We start from the raw sequence: 16,624 nt of genomic DNA, 5'->3' as shown, positions 1-16,624 counted from the left end.
ATATCTAACTCTTCACTTTTAGTGCGTACCCAACTAAGAAATGTATACTTCACTAGTACAAGATACAAGATAAAAGAAACAACCTAAAGAAATCTGAACTACTTTAGCCTTTTCACTCAAGTGTATCATTCATCCTTTTATCACTTTTTGGCTTTTTCATAAGCTCTCTCTTTCAGCCTTTTACCACTCAAAAAATTACACAAAGATATACATTAAAATGAAAATTACAAACTCTGTTTGATGCTTCAACAAACTCTGTTACTATGTGTTGAACCGAATTTACTTAACTTTGTTTGAGTTTCTCATTCTGGCGGAATGCTTCTTTAACTAGAGAGTACTGTCCAAGTTGATGAACTCTTCAGAGAAAACTTCTCAGAACAAAAACTTCAAACCCTGGTTCTCTCTCCTTACCTTAGAAGGATGAAAAATCTTCTTTTGTATCTCCGTGCATGTTGCTAAGTTGCTCTCTTCCAAGTCAACTCCTTAAACTGTGTACTACCAACTTAACTTTTCACTTTCTTTCATTAATCTTCAATTCAGGAATTCTGGAACAAATCCTTTTTGCTTGACCGAATGCATCAGAACAGCAAAGAAAAATATTTTCAATGGTAAACCCAGATCTAAACACTTGAGCTATAACTTTGTCCCCAAGAAATAATTTTGGCCTTTGATTCACAACAGTATTTATCAGAGATCACTTTTTTCATATTTTTCAAATTGGATTGGCAGAGACTCATGGAAGAAGAGAAAAAAGTAAAATTGCATGCAGAAAGAAATGAATCACCTTTAGCTTCTGATTTAGCTTGATATGGTTTGATGTGGGTGATTAAACTTCAACCTTTTTTACTTAACCCTTCTCTTTCTTTCTTCTTTGGTGACTGACTTAAGAATGAAGCTCTTTCTCTCTCTCTTTTCTGAGTTCTGACAGAAATGGAAAAGGAACGTTGGCTTTGGTGAAAGTACTTTGCAGGGATCAGCTTTGAGTGAGATCAATTTGGGCTTGGGTTGGCTATGATTCATTTGGCCCGTTTTATTTCTTTGTTATAATTCGATTGGGCTTTATTTGTAAGTGTTGCACATTATGTAACTTTTAGATTTTTGTTCCATTTATTTGGGCGGCTGCATTATTGAATTTTGGCATGCATCACTTAAAACAAAATAATAAAAATAAATTGGATGGTTAGCCTAATAAAATTAATATTTGTTATAATCAATTATGTTAGTTAATATCTTAATTCAACAATTGTCTAACTCAATACATCTTCAAAATTTGGCCTTCTACTGTAGAAAACTGAAATGGTGGATGATTTTTATACCATGTATCCTCTCTTATTATGGTGGAGCTATGGATGGTGATTTTGAATTTGATTTTTTTTTCAAGATCTTTCTACTCTCAAGGAGACTTTGCCAAGCCTAAGAGGACTTATTTCCAATTTTTGCTTTCAAAAACGAAGTATATCAAAAATATTTATTTTTGTAAATTTTATATACCAATAAGTGTGTTTTTGTTAGGAGTCTCCATTTCTATTTGGCTAGCATAGATAAATTAAAAACTTTGAAATCTTTAAATTCCAAACTTCCTAAATTTTTATCTCTGCTGATTGCATCCCAACATATCCAATACATTTTATTCTCTTTTTATTTTTATCTCCACCAAAATTGCATCATCATTTTATGGAATTCATCTAAAAGAGTATCTAAAAGCTTGGAACGACTTAGAGAATAGATTGGAATCACTGATCCAATCGTTTTCATTAAAATCTTTCTTCTGCTCGCTGAGAACATTATTCTTTTTCAGTGCTACAGCTTCTTTCTTACCTTGTCTTTAATAACAGAAAAGATTTTTCTTTTAGATCTACTGATAATTGATGGAATTCTCAAATAACAATTTTGTGCAATAATATTAGGAATCCCAATTGAATTAGCTACCTCAGCCTTGATTTCTTGTGGTGTATTCTTATTGAAAAAAATAACCAACTTGTCTAAATTAACAAGTTGGCCGCTCAACTCACTGTACTTCTATAAAATGTCCAGGAGATTGTCACATGCTTGTCTGTTAGCTCTTCCAAAAAGAATAGAATCATCTACGAATAATAGGTAGCTAATTAATGAAAGAACATCTATTATTCAATCGAAATTCTTGTAATAAGTTATTCTCTTTTTTTTTTGTGAAAAAAAAAATTTACACAAATGAAAAAAAAATAGAGAAAAAAGAGAATCTTTTTGTTGGAGCCACTTTTTTGGCCTAAAAATTAGTAGAGATTTTTTTACAATAATAAAATAAGAAATTATAGTTACACAGTCCTTTATCCATCCTATTTATTCATTACAGAAATTTAATTTTTTATTATAAATGAAATAAAATTGCATTCTATTCTATTATATACCTTTTTTACTCATGTCAATTTTAAGTGTCATATCATATCTTTTCTCCTTTAAATGAAAATGATCGAAATGAAAATACATTAATCTTATCTATAATTATATCATGAAGGAATACAAAATAACACATAATAATACCGTTAATTTCTTATTAATAATGCGGGCCAATCATGTAGTCGTATTGATAGGGTCATGGTTAGTTTGGAGTGGTTAGAAGAATTTCCTGAAACAAGGTTACGAGGAGGTCCAAGACGGTTGTCAGATCATTGTCCAATGATTATGAACGTAACTAGGTTGGGAGGGGAGCCGAGACTGTTTCGGAGCCTGGATTCATGGTTTACTCACGATGAATTTTTGAGGATGGTAAGCAAGGAATGGAGGAGCCTCGGGAAGATTTAGTTCATGGATAAGTTGAAGGCTATGACGATCCCGCTGGGGAGATGGCATAGAGAGCAGTTTGGTGATATGGACATAAGGATTAACAAGTTTGAGGAGGAGATCAGGAAGGTAGATGATATGGTGAGTCATAGAGTATATGATGGAACAATAGAGGCGAGAAGGAAGACGCTTGTGAGCTCTTGTAAGAAATGGTATATCAGGAAGGAAATCCATTGGAAGTAGATGTCACGGTCTAGGCATGCTAAGGAGATGGATAAAAATACTAGATACTTCCACAATCTCGCTTCGGCTCGTAGGAGGAACAATCGGATTGACGCCTTACGGATCCATGGGAGATTAGTAAGGAATCAAGCACGAATCAAGGTAGCTATAAGAGATTTCTATAAAGAGTTGTATCACCAGGAAACTTCACCTAATATAAGGATCCGGGATGGGCTGGTTAGGCGAATAACTGGGAAGGAGGCAACAGAGCTGGAGTTGATGCCATGTGCTGAAGAAATAAAGGCTGTAGTGTGGGATTGTGAGTCTTCAAAAGCTCCTGGAAGTGATGGCTATAACATGAATTTCATTAAGAAGTGTTGGGCAGAGGTTGGGAGAGAATTCACGGAAGCAGTGTTGGGGTCCTTCCAATCAGCTATGCTACCTAGGGGCTCGAACGTCACTTGGGTGGCACTGGCACCGAAGTTCATCAGAGCTACAGAGATAAAAGATCTTCATCCGATTAGTATGGTGGGGTGCGTTTATAAGGTCATATCTAAGGTGTTGGTTCGAACGATGCGGCATGTGATGCCAGGTTTAGTAGGCGAGACCCATAGTGCTTTTGTGCAGGGCAGGAAAATCCACGACGGGACTTTGATAGCGTGTGAAACTGTGCGTTGGTTAAAGTCCAGAAGAAGCTCAGCAATTATTAAACTGGATTTTCAGAAGGCGTATGATCGGGTCAAATGGAGCTTCGTCGACATCGTTCTGCAGAAGATGGGCTTTGGACATTGGTGGCGGGGGTGGATCAAGGAGTGTGTAGGTTCTGCGTCCATGTCAGTTCTTATCAATGGAGTTCCTACTAAGCCCTTCAAAATGGAAAGGGGGCTACGACAAGGAGACCTTTTATCTCCCTTTCTATTTGTGCTAGTTATTGATGTTCTTCATAGAATAATCGGAGAGGCGGTGAGGAATGGCCGCATATCTCCGCTCTTGGTTGGACGGGATAACATTGAGTTGTCACACTTACAGTTTGTAGACGAGACTATTCTTTTTTGCCCTCCAAAGGAAGAGACCATACAGAATTACAAGCGTCTACTGCGGTGCTTTGAGCTGATGTCTGGGTTGAGTATTAATTTTGAGAAGTCAAGTTTCATTCCAGTTAACTGTGACCAGCGATGGACGCGGAAGATGTGTTGCTTGCTTGATTGTAAGGAGGCAGCCCTCCCTGTTTGGTACCTGGGCATCTCATTGGGAGCGAATCCAAGGCTTGTGAAAACGTGGCAACCAGTGATTGATAAGGTGGAAGACAAGCTGAGCCTGTGGAAAGCAAATATACTCAATAAAGCGGGTAAGATGGTGCTCATAAAATCTGTCCTTAATAGCTTGCCTATATACTATCTGAGCTTGTACAAGATGCCAAAGGCAGTAGCAGAGAAGTTGATTTTCTTACAACGACGGTTCTTGTGGAGTAAAGAGGATGGGAGGATAGGGATGCCACTAGTGAGGTAGGAGGTAGTGATGGCTCCTAAAAAGGTAGGTGGTTTGGGAGTAGGAGATGCAGTGCTTCGGAATACAGCTCTTCTGTTTAAGTGGTGGTAGCGGTTTTCGAAAGAGGAGTACTCCCTTTGGAAGAAAGTGGTGTGTTCTTATAATAGCATGAATCCTTTTGAGATGGTGCATGGGCAACCTGTTCCCCCAAGAGGGGGTCCTTGGAAGGATATTTGTCAGCTTCAAATAAGAGAGCCGCAAGTTAGAGAGACGATGATCAGAGGCCTATCAATGGAGGTTGGGAATGGCAGAATAACCCGGTTCTGGAAGGACGTATGGCTCCCTGATGGGGTCTTGAAAGATCTCTTTCCAAGACTTTTCTCGGTCTCGAACCTTAAAGGATTTGTTGTAGGGGACTGCGGGTTTTGGGATGGGTTGGAGTGGATATGGAGCTTCCAGTGGAGTAGACAGTTGTTTCGGTGGGAGCTGGAACTTTTGAACCACCTCCACGAGATACTACATTCGGTTAAGCTAACAACGAAGAGAGATGATAAGGTGGTTTACAAATTTGATAGAACTGGTATTTTTTCAACTAACTCCTTTGTGAAGGGGTTGCAGGAAGCAGTCCTCCCAGAAAAAATAACTAGCTATAACTTCACTAGTGTTATTTGGAGGGGCTTCGTCCCGCAAATGGTTGAACTGTTCTCTTGGTTTGTCTTTATTGAGAGGATGAATACTAAAGAAAGACTCTCTAGGCTAGGTGTTATTGGCCAGCTCGATAATATGTGTGCTTTATGTTGCAAGGTTGTTGAGTCGGCTGTTCATCTGTTTCTTGGCTGTGAGCTCACTTGGCAGGTGTGGTGTGCATGGTTATTCGCCCTTGGAAGGTCCTGGGCCATACCAGGAACACTGAAGCAACACTTTGAGAGCTGGACGCACGCTTCACAGAGAAAGATTGAGAGAAAGAGGTGGTTGATTGGATTCTTTGCTGTAATCTGGACAATTTGGCTAGAAAGGAATGATCGTGTCTTCAATAATCATGGCTCATGAGTGTTGGAAATCATTAACAGGTCCTTTTCGCTATCCGACGAGTGACTTGGTGATACTCTCTTTAGTTGTTAATAGCAATGGCAAAGATGACGAGGAGTTGTTGGCTTTGTATTTAAGTTCTTCTTATGTTTCTTGTCTCTGTTTGTTCTACCTTATTGTATTGAGTACTTTTTAATTCAAAAAAAAAATGCGGGTCAACCATCACGTTTGGGATCAATAAGTTTCTAAATAATCCATTTAATAACATTACAAAGTTTCCAAAAAAAAATCTTCCCAAAATCAATTCAAGTTGTTTCTTTTAAGTGGACACAGTTTAGTTGGGTTCCATATAGTTAGTCTAATATGTTGAACAAATTCTTACAAAGGCATATCCTGAGACCTGAGTTATCAAAATCAAGTCGAGCATCAACCATTACTGTATCATTGGATCAATAGAACAACCAATATATCATGGATTGAACTATTTAAACCGAAATTAATTTAATTTGTATTTATATATTGTATTTAATTATAAAATGTACTATATCTTTTCATATTTATAATATATAAAATAATGGATAAGGATTTGGATTTTTTAAAATTTGAATTTTATTTTAGAGAATAAAGTGTGATCACAATGAGCTAGCGAGCCAAGCGGAAGTCGTGCAATACTTAAGATTAATGGGACTTTTGATTTATTGAGCATCTAAGAATTATATTGGAATTTTTTATTTTAAAAAATATATCTAATTAGTCTGTTAAAATGGTATAACAATTCAAACCTAAAAATTTTTTAGGTTTAATTATTCCTATAATTTTGCGAAATTTTTAATTAGGTTTTTATATTTTTTTTCTTTTAATTGAGTCTTTGCACCAAATTTTATTTTTAATTGGATTTCTATATTTTTTTTCTTTTTATTTGGGTCCTTACACCATTTTTTTAATTGGGTCTTTATACAATTAAACTAATTACTGTGAAGAGGGACCTAATTGAAAAAAAAAATTGGTGCAGGAACCCAATTAAAAAAAAAGTATAGAAACTTAATTGAAAATTTTACAAAATTATAAAGGCCAACAGAATAATTAAATCATTTTTTTAACTCACATAAAAAAGATATCAATAAGCTGTGCAACTAATTCTCTCATATTTTACAGGCTAAATTTTAACGCATAAGTAAAATACAGAAAGAAAGTATAAAAGGGTAAATCCTTAAAAAATTACACAAATAAAAAATTATTTTTATTAAATAAAAAGTCATCACTTCTCTTTCTCATATGACATATAATTATTGTCTAATTATACTTCATCTGTTTCATATAAGTATCTTTTTTCATTTTTGTTTTTATTGTAAATTAAATATCGCTTTATAATTTTAAGAAGTTATTAATTAATTTATCTATTATGCCCTTTATTATTAAATAAAAAGTGAAAGTTAAAAGACTAAAAATTAAGAGAAAAAATAGTATTAAGGATACTTTGGTCTTTTTTATTGTTTATATTTTTAATAAAATTTAATGATTGTTTTAATACTTATGAGCAACTAAAAAGAGACAATTAATTTAAAACCGAGGGGGTACTTAGATAAGTACATAGAATACTAAATAATTGAAAGTATCTTATTAGTTAGTGTTTGGCCCATGTCAAAATTTAAACAAGCAATTATTTGAGAGAATTATTAAATACTTTTAAAATATATTTAATGTAAATTTAATACATATTTTCTAAATATCTACAATCATTTAATTTTTATTTTATTCTAACCATTATAAATTGAAATATGTAAAGCTAATAATTACTCAACCCTTTTAAGACAGGATTTGAATCTTCTAAATTTTGAATTTCATTTTAGAGAGTAAAATATAATTTATTATTATTTATTTCATAAATAAGATCAAAAAAAATATTAAAAAAAAAATATTCAAGAATAAAAAATCTTATTTTATTTTTTAAAATAATAATTTAAAATTTAGAAGATTCAAATTTCGATTAACAATATATAAGATCCAAATGGCAAATAAGATTTTTGAAAATGTGTTAGGGTTTCTGAACCTGTGTTCGCTTGTAAGGATCATACTATACGCTAATGAAACTCGAGTAACAAACCAGTAAGTATCATAATTTTCTCTAAAACTTCATTGTAAGATGAAGGGTAAACATGTCCAACCTCAGCTTGTAAAGAAGTTATATATATATATCAACGCCTTCTAAACTGGTTAATATTATATTCTCCTCCCAAAATAATATCACATCAAGATATTTAAATTCCCACATCACAAAAAAAGTGACTGTTAAGATTATTTTTATTAGGAAAATAATGCTAGAAAAGTATACAGTTGAAAAGTTGAACCAAAAGAAAGATAATCCAATGACTAAGATACATAAAAAATAAGGAAAAATCTAAGAAGATTACGAGTGAACTCATCAATAAATATTTAAGTATAAATGAATTTAATGCAAGCATAATTTATAATAGTACCAATAAGATACAAGGCTCTATTAGTCTATTATTTGTTCCGTTGTTAGTAGTTTGATTCTTTCTATATTTGTGTGCCATTTTTCTATGGGATGTTTATTTTACTATGGCGATAATTATTCTAATATTAAGATTTAGGTAAATAATTTAAAAGTATAATATATTTTTATTTGATTAATGATTGTTTATATTGTTTAAAAAAATATTAATTACTTAGTATAACCCATAAATAAATAAAAAGAAAAAACTACACAAAAAAACTCTATCATATTGCATGCTAATCATTAACTGTCTAATTTATGTTGTCATTTACTCCGAAGACCAACTCTAATAATATAATTGTGATGCAATAACGTGAATGGATAATGGAAACCCTATAAGTACAGTTGAATTTGGCAATAAAATTTGAACTATTCTAAAAGATACTTATATATAACCAAGTGATTTTAGTAACTAAATTTAATTAAGTTGAACCATTAATTTATTATTCAAAATCATTCCAATAAGAATTACTTAATAATATTTATTTGAGTAGTATATGATAATAATATTTATTTGCTCTCATTAGATTATTAAATTTGATCCCATAATAATTTTTTATTCAACTTTTGATACTTAATCGTCAATTTAAAAATTTTATATTAGATATTCGTTAGAATGATCAATTCTCAAATTTAAACGAAATTAATGTTTTTTTATAAAAATCAACTCAAAAGAATATTATTTATCTTCTTTTCAAATTAGCTTTAATTTTTGCGTAACAACTATATTAATTGAAAAAAACTATTTTAACTATAAATATCAATAAGAGTCTGCTTCTAATTGTATTGGGAAGTAAATTTTTAAATAATTGTTTAATAATATATATGGAAAGAGAAAAATTTTAATGGTAGTGTTAAGAGAAAAATTACTTAATTTTTTAAAAATATAAAACCTAAAAAAATAGAATTTTAAATTATATATTATTATTTAAATTATTATGTTAGTGTTTTAATTTGCATATTAGATATTTTGAAGGCTAGTCATATTTTATAATAACAAAATATAATCATAACAATAATCATGTTATATGTATATAAAAAATAATTATCTGTATAAAATATATATTAAAATATAAAATACACATTTAAAATAAGTTAAACAATACATGTATTTATATATAGATATATAATGGTTAATAGATAATTTAATATTTAATTTTTTATATATACATACTATTTTTATTATAAAAATTATTATCATGGTATATAAATTTTATTCCCACTACCAAAATTTTTTGGATCTGTCACTGTCTCTAACGATCTTTTCACCATCAGTCTAATGGATGACTGAACACAACATATAATAAGAAAGAAGATGTTAAAGAAGAAAAAAAAGGACAAAAAAAGAAAAAAAAGTCACAAAATATAATAAAGAATATTAAAAAAAAGGCAACGCAGAGGAGGAAAAAAATAAGAAAAAAACCGTAATTCTATTAAAAAGCACAGTATTACAAAATTTGATTAAATTTAATTACCAATGACTTAACTACCTCACCTTTCTAGTCTTCTTTAATTATATGAAAGTGAAATAAAAAGAAAGGAGCAGGACATTAACACTGACGCGTTTTAGTTTGGTCTTTGGGACCGGTTGGCTGAGGCAATGGAAATTCGCTATTGGACTTGTCATCTTTCAACTCCACTATCATTCTATCTAATCATGTATCAAATTCACTACCAAAAATGAAAAAGCTTTAATTAATTAATTAAATTCACCGTTATGGCCAAACAGTTGCACCAAAAGCACATAAAAGGAAACGATTATAATTTATAAATTTCAAAAGCATAAAATTAAATATTGTTCCTAGCGTCCTTATTCGCTAATGTGAGAATATATGCAATTAAATTTATAAAGATAAAAATATGTACAAACTAATTAATTCTTTAGTTCGTAATCAGTTATTCACGATTGATCACGACACTAATCTCGTGGCTTGTAGGCAGAGACTGATGAGTCCCAATGTATTAATAAGCTTCATTTACTATATAATGATTATTGAGAGCAGTGGTAGAACCAAACAAATTTATAAGTGTTTCAGACATTTCTTTTGAACCAATAAAATCACTTAATTCATAGTACAAACTAGATATGATTTGTAAGATCTTGAATAACAACTACTAACGATTTTTATAATTCAAATGATATGAAATAATATTTTTATATTTACGTATCTTATCTAAACTTTCTTACAAACATAAGAAAAAAATAATTAAATTCATCACCTACACTAAAATTGTATTTGTTTATAAAAACGAAATACTGAAATAAAAATATATAAATACAAAATTATATTTAAAAAACAAGACATGAATGAACGTACACATTATATCAATTAATATATTTTATATTTTTCTTAATAGAAAAGATACAAAAAAATTAAAAAAAACATAAATTATTTTTTTTAATTATTCTTATTAATTTTTCATAATTTTATTTTTTATCTATATTTTTCTTTTTAAATCTTTTATATAAAAAATTAGAATAAATTAAATTTTTATAATTTATTTTTTTATATTTAATTTATCACTAAATAAAATATAAGAACATTAATTTTAGTATATCTATCCTTTGTATCTTATTTTTAATGTGATGCCTTATTTTATTCTCAAAACCAAATAGAATCTAAGATACAAACAATAATAATCCTTTCAGGTACGGTTCTCACACCCACATAATTCATATTACCATTATTTCACCTCAAAGATTCTTGTGACTTAAACGTGAAAATTCCTTTGCAAGTACCCACCCATGTGAAAATGTCAACACAGAGATACAACCCAGAACAAGGAGATTTATCATAATTTTGTCCTTATTCTACAAATTTATGTTCTATGACTACAAGTTGTAATCCTAAATCCACTTTTGAAACATTGGCGCGGTTGTTGAGAACATAATTGCTTGTTGTAATTCTCTTTTTCGAGTTAATTTTTACCACTTACTTATGATAACAACTGACAACATCACAAATCCTTATGGAGATACCTAAAGTTTCAACTATTCTAATTATTCAATTCCAAAATTCATGGCAACTCAATTTTTTGATACTGCTCATCGAACAATAGTGGAACATATATCATTGCCCAGTACCTCGGTGTTACTAACCACGGATGCGCCTCTATTGCTGTTGTTAGTTGTACCCTATTTGATTACCAAGAACATCACCATTCAAGGATCGCTTTTTTTTTTCCCTATGACTAACTACTAATATTTTGCCATTAATGCCAATAAAAGTAGAAAAAAGTTCGGAGAACATACAATACTAAAAGTCAAGCTCAAATTGTTTTGGTCAACACCATCCATGGTAGTCACTACAAAAAATTGTTCAATTTTAAATTTTAAATACATGCCAAGAAACGAGTCCACCATCATCCTCAAGTAAATCAACTTGAACAAATAAAACTGCACTCCTTCTACAATCCTATAAAGCCAGAGTTGTTGCTTTCCATAAAAAGGACAGTTGCAACCACCTCTTCCAAAACATCTTCATGTAGCTATCGCAAATACATCTTAGTGGATACCTCATACCACTGTGAGCTCTCAGTCATGCCTCACACTACCGCTAAAGAAATTCTATCATTGCCAAATCACATTGCCACAATTTTAGAACACAGTTGTCTCTGCAAGTAAACGACATCACAGTCTCCCTTAATTCATACACACGAAAATCACGATTGATAGTAATGAGGAATAGTATTTCACAGCCATTTATGTCAATCTTCAACCCCAAACTAGAAGATTATTCTGGCCAAAAGTTTTATCACTAGTGGCCAACATTAATGAAGCTTGGATGATAACTGACGATTTTAATGAAATTAAGGATGCTTTAAAAAAGAAATAGTGGAGTGACTATGATAAAAGGGCTTGTGCAGCTTTTGTAGATTGGATTAACAATTGGGTGTGACTGTAACAGATTAAATTGAGTAATTTTTCGATAAGAATTTTTTTAAATGAAATATTTTGATGTTGTGGGGATGGTGGTTCATCCCGCCCACGGAAAGGACGGTGGTTTTATTTTCCACGGTATCCTTTAGTCCGACAGACCAATGACTAATCCATCGCAGTACTGAGTTTCATTTAAAAGTTTACTGTTGGTCAATGAATTGCTACATGCACAAGGCAGGATTCGAACCCCCGATATTTTAAATATTTGATCTTATATATTTAATCTTATATAAAAATTTTGTTCAAAAGTACACTTTAAATATTTCACTATAAGATCTCCACGAAATTTTTTGTAACTGCGATCATTAATAATCATATTTGAAGTGAATTTTAAAATAATCTAATTTTAAATATAATGTGTTTCAGTAGATTATTTATTGGGTCGTTCTACGGTACAGATGCAAGTTGGTACAGATATACAGATATTCTTTTTGGTTCACTATTAGATCAACAGATAGAAATTAGTGTCAGGACTTGTCTGGATGATGGTGACTGTGGCTGAGCCAAGCCTATCCATTGCTAGTGTTAGTTGGTGAATTTCTGGATTGAGTTGTGACAGCATTGGATTAGATGTTCTAAATAATGAATTGGACCTCAAATGTTTGGATTTTGTTAATAGAAAAAAAAAAAAAGAGAAAGCAGCCCATGTTTAGCAATCAGCAGTAATAATAGAGCCTCAAATGGAAATTTATGCTGCCTTCATGTTAATTTATTTTTTTAATACTTTTTAATTCTTTTAATATTTATCTGATTTAGAACCATTTATTTTTATCTCGAGAAATCGAAATGATTTAAAAAATTCATTTTAAAATAGCAAAATTTATATCACATTTAATTTAAATTGTAAAAAATTTAAAGATTGAAACACAAGAATAGAAAAATTAATATAAAGTTTATATATAACTTTGCAATGATCTATATTTTTAGATCTACTACATTAAGATATTAAGTTTGTAGACATAATCCTAATACTTGTATGAGATTAATGAGATAGCAAGAAACTTAATTGTGTTAATTTTTTTAAAATAGTTTTATTAGTCTTTTATTGAATAAATGATCATTTATATCAATAAAAAATAAAAATACTAATATATGTATCCACACTAGATCGAAATTAAACTTGTATCCACGCAAGGTGTCTTTCTTGTGACAAAAGTAAGGGTGGCAAAACGAATCGAGTATGTCGGGCCGATCCGCTAAACCCGCTAAAAAGGGTGGGTCGGGCTAGGATTTAGAGCCCGCCAAATTAAAAAAATCCGCCAAACCCGTACCGCCAAAGTGGCGGATTTTTGCGGGACGGGACGGGCCGGTCCGTGGAGCCGAAAACTTTTTATTTTTATTTTTTTAATTAAATAATAGAGTGATTATTATTATAAAATTAATAATTATAGAATTTTTAAACATTTTTTATTTTTTGTTTTTATTGTTCTTTTAATTATTAACTTTATTTATTTTATTTTACAATTTCGTATATATGCTCAAATTATGTGACTTATTTTTTAAAATAAAGATGATTCTGTTGGCAAATATTATTTTAAATAATTTTATTAAAATTAAAAATTTTAAAAAATAATAAAAAATTATATTATAATTTAATTATTTTTTATTTATATTTAAGTTTTTAATTATTATTTTTTAGTTAATTTTAATAAATTTTATTTTTTTAAAAAAAAAAGAGCCGAAGCATATATGTGATCCTATTCCCCAACAAACCAATAAAACATTCCAATTTCCAACATTAACTAAATGTCTAAATATAATACTGATACTAATACGGTGTCCGAAAAGAAAGCTATATTAAACTAACATATAATTATATAAGCAATAGGGAAGGGAAATAATAATAATAATAATAATAATAATTATCTTAATTATACTCTAATAATTATATTCAATTAATTGATATACATAATATTAAATTATATAATATTTAAATATCTAATTAAATCAATTAATTGATATAATTAATCTATTATAATAAATTATATTTAATGTGTTAAAAGAAATAAATCAAAAAATACTTTTAGAAGCATGCCACGTCAACTTTATTATTAAGTGTAAAAATCCGATTTTTATATAATAGAATAGATAGATAAATTTGTCATTCGGTAACTTCATTAACAATTTTTATTTAAATACTGATCAAACATGTTTATGAAAATTTATCAATTTAGTTATTAAGTTATATTGAAAATATAGTTTATGTAATTGAAAAAATGAACTAAATTAATAGAATTTGATAAATATATCTAGTTAAAATCTAATTATTTATGTCAAGTATTATGTATGTTGTTAATTAATATTTTTATTATTAATTGTTGACGAAAATTGTTAATGAAATCATTGAAGGGCAAATATGATTAATTTGTAATCTTTAAAGGATCAATTTGATGGAAAAAAATTTTTTAGGGATGAATTTAAAGAATGTCCCGCCTTTTAGGGACTAATTTGACTATTAACTCAATTAAACTTAGGTTTAATTACTCTGTTGGTCCTATAATTTTGCGAAATTTTCAATTAGGTCCATATACTTTTTTTTTCTTTTTAATTGGGTCTCTGCACTAATTTTTTTTTTCAATTGAGTCTCTACAGAATTTAAAGAATGTCTCGCCTTTCGGGGACTAATTTGACTATTAACTCAATTAAACTTAGGTTTAATTACTCTGTTGGTCCCTATAATTTTGCGAAATTTTCGATTAGGTCCCTATACTTTTTTTTTCTTTTAATTGGGTCTTTGCACTAATTTTTTTTCAATTGAGTCTCTACAACATTTTTTTCCTTTTATTTGAGTTCCTGTACCAATTTTTTTTAGATGAGTCCCTATACAATTAAGGAAATTACTACTAAGAGGGACCTAATTGAAAAAAAAAATTGGTACAAGAACCCAATTAAAAAGAAAAAAAAAGTATAGGGACTTAATTAAAAATTTTATGAAACTATAGAGACCAACAGAATAATTAAACCTTGAATTTAATCATTCATGTAAATTATATCTATTTAAATTTCAAATTAAAAATTTTATAATTCAAAATTTTAAGTTAAGTGAAGAAAATTAAATTAACTGAGCGAATTAAATGGGTTGATCTGTTTAAGTCCGCTTCATTTATAGGCCATAATTTTTTAACTCGAAGCATAATTTTTCTAGAATTAAAGAGAGTTAAACTCATTTAGAATTTCTTTATCTGTAAATGCATATTAATATTAGTTTTTTACACAAGTCTCTTAAAACAATTGTATTGCTGTTATGTTTATTTTATTTTGTTGATTCAAACAACCTAATAAATCTTTTTTCAATATTTTATATTAATTTAAATGTTACAATGTAATATACACTTTATATTTTGACTCTACAATAAATTTAAAATTTATATTATTATTATAAAAAAATTATAATATAACATAATTGTTATTACATAAGTACTTATTCAATAAAATATCATAATAAATTAGAATTTATATTTATACAAAATATAATTTTTACATTCATAAATATAAATACATATGGCAAAAAAAAAAATTAAAAAAAAGTGATATGCATAGCATCAGTTAATATGATCCAAAAATAAGTGATGTCCAACAACATTTTGATTTAAGTGATGAAACCCACACAATATTTCAATAACAAAATAATAGCCCAACAATGATAAGCCCATCCATGATATTTCTTTCCACCAGCTTAGCTTCAATATGGAACTATATAAACGAGCCCTGCAAACACTGCAAACTGCTCAGAAAGATGATCAAGTTGTCCCCCTAATTATTAGCATAGATCCACATGTCACTTTTGTATTCAACTAAAGAGAATATCTGTATATATACATCTGTACCCTATAATTGTCCTTATTTAATTAATAGATTACCCAAACACTTTTTGAATATTACTCTTTAAATCAGAAACAAGGGAACTAAAATTTAATTCATTATATGTTCCCTTTTCTTCTTGAAAATGTTGATCATTTTTAGTTTCAACGTTTCTTATGATAGCTCTGCATATATCTCAATGAATTTTGATGATTAAAAAGCACAAATATAATTTAAAATTTTCATGTATTTCATCTAACATTTTCTCAAATGTCCAAACATATTAAAGAATATTTTTCCTTAAGTAATCCAAAACAAATTAGGTAGAACTAAAATTGGAATGGATCATGTAATGATTGTATAACCTCAAATGCGACTCTAAAATACTCTGGCCACCTCAAAAGCAGATTGCCGAGCGTAAAAAATGAACCGAAGTGAACCAAAGTCACGTTCCCACTAAAATGCTAATCTGAAATATGTCAACTCATGTAAACGGTGTATTTTGACTCCAATGCTATTGAAGAGCTTCTCTCCTTTGCTCTACACAAAACAAAACAGGAAAATCATTTTCAACTCAAATGGCAAGCGTCTTTTATAGCCATATCGAAGAACAAATTAAAGAGACAGCAAAAAGAAAAGGTTTTGAACGACTCTTTAAAATGCTACCATGAACATATATACAAGACTTTGAAGACCAGAAGTATAGGAACAAAGTGCTATAACTCCCAAGTTATCATCTTAGCAATACCTACAGAGCCACGGTGGCACACAAACAATTCAACCAAGCCTTGGAGTGCACTGCGTCACCCTTCTGGTTTTCTCACAAAGTCCAGATGTATAATACACACCACAGACCACACGGGGCTCAA

This window comes from Arachis hypogaea, chromosome 1 (assembly GCF_003086295.3).
Source record: "Arachis hypogaea cultivar Tifrunner chromosome 1, arahy.Tifrunner.gnm2.J5K5, whole genome shotgun sequence".
Taxonomy (NCBI): Eukaryota; Viridiplantae; Streptophyta; class Magnoliopsida; order Fabales; family Fabaceae; genus Arachis; species Arachis hypogaea.
The sequence above is the reverse complement of the archived record's forward strand: the minus strand, read 5'-3'. Positions refer to the sequence as shown.